The sequence below is a fragment of the Drosophila obscura genome, unplaced genomic scaffold (assembly GCF_018151105.1).
Source record: "Drosophila obscura isolate BZ-5 IFL unplaced genomic scaffold, ASM1815110v1 contig_20, whole genome shotgun sequence".
Classification (NCBI taxonomy): domain Eukaryota; kingdom Metazoa; phylum Arthropoda; class Insecta; order Diptera; family Drosophilidae; genus Drosophila; species Drosophila obscura.
Window position 1 is genome coordinate 317,965 of NW_024542790.1, and position 7,757 is coordinate 325,721.

Genomic DNA, 7,757 nt, shown 5'->3' on the forward strand with positions numbered 1-7,757 from the left:
AAGTCGGTTCTCTTCCCGTCTCCCGTCACTCTCAAGGTGCCAGCTCGGATCCAAGGCGATCCAACCAGCTCCTTCGGTAATAGTCCCGTCAGCTCGAGACCTTCCATCACAATGGCTCAACCCGCCACCACTACTGCACGAGCAAAATAAGCCGCCGCCATTGGCCGGCTGTCTCATTTGGAAGCGCGCATCACTTCCGCTCCATCCGCATCTCTTTCCGAGGTTCGCCGAGGACAAATTCTGAGTATGTGGGCGGATGTCGAGGCGGAATATAAAGCTTGCTCCGCAGTGATGGTTGACGAGGACCCAAGGGTCCAAGAAGACATCCGAGAGAAGTACGGCGAGTGCTATGGGGTATTTGAGCAGTGCCTCGCCGACCTCAATGCTCAGCTGGCCCAAACAGCAGTCCATCCGTCTGCACCGCAAACCTACCAGGGCGGCTGCCGACTGCCTCCCTGCGACATCGAGGTCTTCGCAGGAGATTACGTCCGTTGGCCTACTTTTCGAGATTTATTTACTGCAATTTACATAAATAATTCTAGGCTGTCTCCGGTAGAGAAGTACCATCTCAGCGCGAAGACAAGTGGCGATCCGAAGGCCATAGTCGAGAAGTCCTCGCTCACAAACGATGGTTTCGAGTCGGCATGGTCGGCCCTCCGAAACCGTTATGAAAATAATCGGCTCCTGGTGACCAACCAGATAAATATTTTGCTCTTTTTGCCTCGCGTCGAGTCCGAGACCAGTCGAGCTTTAAAAGAGCTTCAAAGCACGATGCAAGGGCTCCTCACCGCCCTTGCTCACTCCAAGGTCTGCACCGACAACTGGGATAGCCTCCTCGTTACTATTTGTGTCTCCAAGTTGCCGAAGTTGACCCGGTCTTTGTGGGAAGCGTCCGTTACAGACAAGATGGAGGTGCCTCCATGGACGGAAATCGACGCCTTCCTCACTCAGCGCTATTTGACGCTAGAGGCCATGGAGAGCGACCCGTCCACTTCCAAAGGCAATCCGACCCCACCATCGTCCAAAGGTTCCTTGAATCCGCAATCCTCCGGAAGCAACTCCAATCCGTTCCGGTCTCATGGTAGTCCCGTGCCAAGGAAGTTTCACTCCTTCCAGACACAAGTGAGTCCGAAGAGAAGAACGTGTGATCTCTGTTCCAATGAGCACCATCCGATCCGACTGTGTCCGCACTTCCTACAAATGACTGTGGATGCACGAGCCAGCTGCATTAAAAACAGGCAGCTGTGCTTGAACTGTTTCGCTACAGGTCATCAGCTTCGTGAATGCCAAAGCGCCCACAGTTGCTTCACTTGTGGAGCCCGCCACCACACGCTCCTGCATCGGCGGACTCCAGCTCCCAGCGAGCTGACTTCCACAACAGTGGAGGGTCCCGCTTCTTCCGTCGCTCCGCCCAACGTTCAGAACTATTTTGCTTCGGGAACAAGAGCGGTGCTTCTCGGCACGGCAATAATCAACATCTGCCACCGGGGGAAAAATTTCCGTGCCCGCGCTCTGATCGACTCGGGCTCCGAGGCGACGTTCATTACGGAACGTCTCTTTAATATCATCCAGTTGCCATTCCGCCTTATTCAGGCCCAGGTTTCAGGCCTAAATCAGACTGTAGCAGCTCAATCCAAGAAGCTCTGTGATTTGTCCATTCGCTCCCTGATGACGCCGAGCGTACAGTTAAACGTCACGGCCTACGTCCTGCCCGACATAGCCGGCAATCTCCCTTCATATCCGATCCCGCAGAGCGCGATGCGAGACTTGCCGAACCTGCCTTTAGCAGACCCTAAATTTTATGAGAGCTCACACATAGACGTTCTGATCGGAGCCGACATCCTTCCGTCCATACTGTTAAGCGGCTCACAGACCGACATCTGTGGTTCCCTCCTCGGACAGCAAACCATCTTTGGATGGGTGCTTACCGGTCCAGTGCCAAGTGCTGTTCCAGACCAGATTGCATCTTTCTCCACCCAAATTTCCCACGTCCGCGATGCTCCATTGGACAAACTTCTCACAAGGTTTTGGGAGGTGGAGGATCTACCTATCAAGGTAGCAGGAGAGTCGGACTCCTATTGCGAAAGAAATTTTCTGCTAACCACGTCAAGAACGTCAAGTGGAAAGTACGTGGTAACACTGCCGTTTCGTGACCCCGATCATTGTGGATCAGGCCTGGGGCATTCAAGGTCCATTGCCCTAGCTCAGTTTCTCCGAAATGAGAATCGGCTAAAGAGAAACGTTCCATTTCAAGAACAGTATAACTCTGTGATCCAGGAATACTTAGATCTCGATCATATGACAGAGGTTCCGTCCACTAACGAGTCCGCCAATTATTATCTTCCGCACCATGCGGTAATCAAGCCGGAGAGCACTACCACGAAAGTCCGCGTGGTATTCAACGCGTCCAGCCCTTCTGCGAACGGGACGAGCTTAAATGATCTTCTTCATGCTGGTCCGGTCCTCCAATCCGATTTAACCCTCCAAATCCTGAAGTGGCGCTACTTCCGATACGTCTTCAACGCCGACATTACAAAGATGTATCGCAAAATTTGGGTACATCCAACGTGCACACCCTTCCAGCGAATATTATTTCGAAACCAGGAGGGTGAGATTCGGGATTATGAGCTGAAAACCGTGACCTTTGGTGTCAATTGCGCTCCGTTTCTAGCCATCCGGGTACTGCAACAGCTTGCCGACGACATCCAGTCGCGATTTCCAAAGGCAAGCCACATTGTACGGCATTTCATGTACGTCGACGACGTCCTAGCCGGGGCAGACTCCATCAAGGAGGCTCAGCTGGCTATCCACGAATTGCAGGCCGCCCTCAGCTCTGCAGGTTTTCCACTGCGCAAATGGACGTCCAACCAAAAGGAGATTTTGGACGAGCTTCCGAGGGACCACCTCCTGCACACCGATTTTCTGGAAATCGATGCCGAGAGCACGGCAAAGACCCTCGGAGTTCGCTAGAAGGCGGCGTCAGACGAGTTCTTCTTTGTTTCTCCCGTGTTCAAGCTTGAGTTATCCTACACCAAGCGAGAAGTTCTTTCCCAAATTGCGAAGCTGTTTGACCCCGCGGGGTGGCTAGCCCCATTCATCGTCCGGTCCAAGATTTTTATGCAGGAGATCTGGTTGCAAGATTTGGGATGGGACGAACCTCTTCCAAGTTCGTTGTACCAACGCTGGCTGGACTTTCTGCAAAGTTACGCATCACTACCCGAGATCAAGATTCCAAGATGGGTATGTTACCAGCCATCGGTAAAGATCGAACAACACGGTTTCTGCGATGCCTCCGAAAAGGCGTACGGTGCAGCGCTCTACGTGCGCGTCGAGTGTGACCAGCATATCACGGTGCATCTACTGTCGGCGAAAACACGAGTCGCTCCCGTGAAAACCGTTTCGCTTCCTCGACTAGAGCTGTGCGGTGCAGTGCTCCTTTCCGAAATGGCAACGGCTATCCTGCCAAGCATGCCGACGGAAAGTCATCAATGCTACTACTGGACCGATTCTACTATTGTACTGGCCTGGTTGAGCAAGCCCGCTTGCCACTGGACTACCTTTGTGGCCAATCGAGTAACGAAAATAGCTCAGACTACCGAAACCAGTTCGTTCCGAACATAACCCCGCTGGCTTAGCCAGTCGAGGCGTAGCTTTACTAGAACTGGTGGGTAGCCAACTCTGGTGGCATGGACCAGCGTGGGTGCAATCTCCACGTGATCAATGGCCAGCCCAAGCCGCCGAAACTCTAGTTCAAACCCTAGAGCAGCGGGCCGTGAAGGTCCATCTCGTTTCCAGCCCACCCGAAGATTTCCTGGAGCGATTCTCCCAGCTTGAGAAGGCTCTTCGAGTGCGGACATATGTTCTACGTTTTATTCAGACCACCTCACTAGTGGGGAAATTAACGAAGCGGAGCGAACTCTTATCCTAGAGGCTCAGCGCCGGGACTTCCCCCAAGAATCTCACTGCCTGAGGGGTAAACGTCCCGTGCCAAGTTCAAGCTCTATTTTGAATCTGAACCCCTTTCTAGACCGACAGGGGATCATGAGAGCCTGTGGCCGGATCACAGCTTCACAAGATCTGAAGTATGATGAGCGCCATCCAATCATCCTGTCCTATAGTTGCCGCCTGTCTCGCCTGCTCGCTCACTTCACGCACAGGATCACTCTCCATGGCGGCAATCAACTGATGACGCGCCTCATTCGCTGCAAATATTGGATCCCGAGAATCCGGAACCTGATGAAGGGCGTGGTGAACTCCTGCAAGGTCTGCATCATCCACAAGAAGAAGCTACAGACCCAACTGATGGGTGATCTCCCGACAGACCGAACTTCTTTCTCCAGACCGTTTACCCATACCGGTATTGACTATGCAGGTCCTTTCGACATAAGGAACTATACCGGGAGAGCGTGCCTGATCACCAAGGGTTATGTGTGCGTATTTGTATGTTTTTCCACGAAGGCCATTCACTTGGAGGCTACTTCCGACCTGACCACCGAGAAGTTTCTAGCAGCTTTCGCTCGCTTCGTCGCTAGACGAGGTTGTCCGCAGCGTATCCATTCCGACAATGGAAAAACTTTCGTGGGAGCAGCAACTGTACTTTCTTGGGACTTTCTAGAGGCGTTCCAGGATTCGGTGACTGAGGCATACAGACATCAACGGGTTTCATGGCGTTTCATCCCGCCAGGAGCTCCACATATGGGGGGCCTTTGGGAAGCCGGCGTAAAGAGTTTTAAAACGCTCTTCTACAAAGCCACGTCCACCCGGAAATATACCTTTGAGGAGCTCTCGACGCTGCTCGCTAAGATTGAAGCATGCCTAAATTCCAGGCCACTCTCACCTATGTCCGAAAGTCTGACAGAGTTGCTGGCCCTCACTCCAGGGCACTTCCTTATCGGAGGACCGTTAATGGCGACCGCAGAGCCCGAAATTAAAGAGAACCTCCAGTCGATCATTAATCGGTGGCAGCATTTGAAGGCCCTCAACCAGCAGTTCTGCCAGAGGTGGAAGGATGAGTACCTCAAGGAACTCCACAAGCGCAACAAGTGGCAGACGGATATGCCCAATCTTCAGATCGGCGATATGGTTATCGTGAAAGAAGATAACCTGCCTTCTAATGACTGGCGACTCGGAAGAGTACAGTCCGTGTATCCCGGCGCCGATAACAGGGTTCGGGTGGTAGACATTCTTACTGCCCGCGGTGTGCTCAAACGCCCGGTCGCAAAAGTCGTTCTCCTTCCGGGGGAACTCCCTCGTCCCGTACAACAATAACGGAAGGCGTCCTGTGCCTAGCCCGTTTAATAATGCCTCTCCTTGTCTACTATTCCATCCAAGTTCTTTTCGACTCCGAAACGCCCTCGTTTGTTCGTCCAACAGTACTTAGAGAAGTGCCTGTTACCTGTTCCTAGCACGTTACTAATGCTTCTCCGATTCTTCTTTTCCGAACCAGTTCATTTTGCATCCAGATCCTGATGGCTCCACAACCCCGTGTCAACCACACCTCAGGGAGCAAACGCTCCCGAGTACAAGCTTCCTACCGCTGCCTCCTTTACTACGGAAGCCATCCACTACGAGACTGCCGTAGCTTCCTCAAGCTGAGCGTGGCGAAGAGGCTCCGAGCCGTGCTGGTAAACAAATACTGCCGGAACTGCCTGGCTCATCAGCACTCTGGCAAGGATTGCCGAAGTGGTGGCCGGTGCAAGGTGTGCCACAAGGACCATCACACGCTGCTCCACATGCGACCGTCCCAGCGCCCAGCCCGCTCGGAGTCGCCAGCTCCGTCTCCAGCTCTGGTGTCCCGAGCCGATCGCCGCCCCCGTTCTCCGGAAAGACGCCCCAAGACGGGGCCCTCCCGGCGGCCAGCCCACTCAAAGTCGTCGGCCGCGACTCCAGGTCCGTCTCCGTCTCCAGCTCCGGTGTCCCGAGCCGATCGCCGCCAACGGGTTCCCGCAAGACGCCCAAAGACGTGGTCCTCTCAGCGTCCAGCCCACTCGGAGTCGTCAGCCGTGACTCCAGGTCCGTCTCCAGCTCCAGTGTCCCGAGCCGATCGCCGACCCATCGTGGGTCATCCGGCTCCATCGGTCGATACGCTGTTCCAGCACCGAAGCACCAACTGCCTCCCGACAGCCCGAGTGGTCTTGGACACGGGAACGAAAACCCACGAGACAACGGCGCTCATCGACCCATGCACGCCTGTGAGCTGCATTGACGCTTCCTTGGCCGCCGACTTAAAGTTGCCCAGCACGCGCATCGGAGCGGAGAAGGTGGCCACAGCTATTATCCGCGCCAGGACCGGCGATGTCCAATTGGACGTTGTCCTCAAACTGGCGACCCGCTTACGCGTCCGCACGCCGCTGCGACCCTTGAGCGAGGCGACTCGGGTCAGGTTCAACGACATCAGCCTTGCCAATGAGCATTTCCATCGCCCGGCCACCGTCTCTCTAGTATTGGGAGCGGATGTCTACCAGAAGGTGATCCAACCCGGGTTCCTTGCTCGAGGAGACGGCCTTCCAGTGGCCCAAAGCACTGTTTTCGGATGGATTGTGTCCGGGGCCTGTACGCAGCCATAGGAGGTGATGTTGCAGACCTGCAAGGGGGGGAGGATATTTAGGACAGCAGCGCGGTTAACAGCGCTCTGTTAGCTCGCGCGCTCTCCCATGCCCTTCGCTCTCGCGCGGCGTGGACGCGATCCACTCGGCGCTCCATCACGGGCGCTAGCCGTAGGCCGGGCGGGAGAGAACAGTCTCTCAACACCTACGCGCCTATCTACAACCGTCTTCAGCCCTCAGCTTTGTGCACGCCAAATACACGCCAATTATAGTTGACGCCCCCGCCTTTTTATTTATTGGGAATCCGAACTGTGGGAACGACCAACATCCACCCTCCTACAAAACAGATATCATTGAGCCCAGCAATCTCGAGAGAAAGGCTAAGCATGTCAGCTTGCTAATCGCATCTAGCTTTCTCGGAGAAGAGTTATACACATGCAGACATTGCAACTCGTTCAACAAACTACAACGTATTGTAGCGTACATGTTTCGCTTCTGCTACAAAACTAATAGAGCACCTACAACGACACTTTGCGCAGGATAACTGAGGCGTGCTCGCACTATGATCCTACGAACGATTCAACAAGTTGAGTTCACAGTTGATTTAAAACCGTTAAAACGCTATTAAACAGTGGATAAAAAGAGTTCGATCATTTCGTTATCTCCCATACTAGGAGATGATGAACTCATCCGAGTTGGCGGAAGACTCGAAGAAGCTCAAATTCCGTTCAACGCAAAACATCCAATCCTGCTAGCGTACAACGAGCCAATAGTCAAAATGATTATGCGAGAACTTCATGAGGAAAATCTGCATTGCGGTGCCCAAGCATTAAGGGCAATTGTAAGACAACAATATTGGATTATCAACGACAAGACGATGGCTAGAAGCATCATACATAGCTGTATTAGATGCACCAGAGCCAGACCAAAGCTGATGCACCAGATCATGGGCAATCTTCCAGCACAAAGAGCCACGCAAGCACCCCCATTCCTTAATGCAGGCGTTGACTACTATGGACGAATTATAATCCACCATAAAATCCAAGGAAAACGGCCAGATAAGGCATACATTGCCGTATTCTGCTGCTTCTCCACAAAGGCTGTACATCTGGAGTTAATAAGTGACTTAACCACAGATGCATTCTTGGCAACACTCCGGCGATTCCTTAGCAGACGCGGGAAGTGTCAGACTATTCATTGCGACAACGCAAC

The 7,757-nt window shown here is 53.4% G+C and overlaps 1 pseudogene; it reads left to right on the plus strand.

Annotated features, from left to right (window-relative positions):
- The first annotated feature begins 246 nt into the window (after positions 1-246).
- Positions 247-4,844, plus strand: LOC121404402 (annotated as a pseudogene).
- The last annotated feature ends 2,913 nt before the right edge of the window (positions 4,845-7,757 follow it).